We start from the raw sequence: 1,712 nt of genomic DNA on the forward strand, positions 1-1,712 counted from the left end.
AACATACTACAACAGATAACCGTTGAGAAATTTTGGAAGAAAGGAATAAAATATACCATCAAAAAATCAGATGATAGGAATAGAAAGGGGGGTTTGGTCAAGCTGAGAGGATGAAGGATGACAGGGAGACAACTAGGATGTTCTACTGCTACATTCTTGATATCAGGAGAAAGGATAAAAGGCTTCCAGGATATTAGGTTAATCCTATCAGATGCTTTTTTGGAAAGACAAATAATAGTTGAACACAATGGTCAGGTATGGGTTGATTAGGATCTCTGTATTTGGAAGAAACTTCCAAATTGATGAAATCCAGGGTTTTTTTTTTCAATTTTATATTCAAAATTGAGTATAGAACCAATACCTTACCACCTAAAATGCTCTATATATTCATTACTGATCAGTTGGCTATTCTCTGAATGAGTTACATCTTACAAAAATATTTATTGAAAAATGGTTTCAGAATTAAAAGTGTTCTAGATATTGCATAAGTAGGAGAGAGTAGATCAAAACTAACACCATCATTACCTTGGGCAATATGTAAACTGAAATTACATCTGTTTCAGCTCCTTTGTCACACTGTTGACTCTTGTAATCCCACAACACACACACACACACACACACACACACACACTCCAAGAAAACAATATGTCTTTCTTATATGAACTATCTAGCTATGGTTCCTTAAGTCCAAATATTGATGATATTAATGCATGTACAGGATTCCACAATTATTCCGTTGAGTCAGAGGCATATACATAATACAATGGATCCAGATCTACTTTGTGGTATTTATCACCTCATTGATTCATTGTTTCCTACCAAAACTTCTGGGTAACTTACTATATACAAGTGTTTAGTTTCTTTCTAAATCACATAGTTCAAAATTCAAAGAATATATTTTTTAAATTTATAGTTTGAAGAAATCATATGAAATTTAGAGCTGAATGGGATCAAGGATAGATCTATGGAGACCTCTCCTAGAGGCTATCCCTTGGATTGCCATTTATTCATTACTCAACATAGTTCGGTTATATTTATTCAGTCACCTTGTGCTTTTACTGTTTAGCTTATATCTCTGTTTTTCACACAAAGATATGAAACAATTTATCAAATGTCTCACTGAAATACAAGTATACCATTTCAGCATTTTTGAAATGTAACTTTATAGTTTCATAGTCAAAAAGGTAATTAAGCTAGTCTGGCTTGACCTACTCTTGCCCTTTTAAAAGTAAGGTCTTTCACAGGTTTGTGTCAGGCAACATCCTCTCAGTGATTAAGGGTGAGGAAAGAACTGAGAAAAATAGCCTAGTTTGTTTTATATCAATACTCAAGGGCAAGACCATCAGAGTTTCTGACCAGAACACAAAAAAAGTGCTATTTGCACTCACCCTGAGCCATTCAAGAGAGGCTTGGGTTGGGACCTATTATTGACCAATCAATGAAAGCCAGAGTGATTTGGGTTTAACTGTAAAGTAAAGCAGCTCCAATAGGATCACAATGGGCTTTTATAAAGTCTGTTTTTTTCAGAGCTATAATTAAAGAAATCATAAATGAAAATTGCATGAGACAAAGTTAATCATCTCAGCTTTTGAAAAAAATCATGAAATAAATAGGGGGGAAAAGGAGAAGAAGAAGAAGAAGAAGAAGAAGAAGAAGAAGAAGAAGAAGAAGAAGAAGAAGAAGAAGAAGAAAAGAAGAAGAAGAAGAAGAAG

This window comes from Vombatus ursinus, unplaced genomic scaffold (genome assembly GCF_900497805.2).
Source record: "Vombatus ursinus unplaced genomic scaffold, bare-nosed wombat genome assembly UNPS02015408.1, whole genome shotgun sequence".
NCBI lineage: Eukaryota > Metazoa > Chordata > Mammalia > Diprotodontia > Vombatidae > Vombatus > Vombatus ursinus.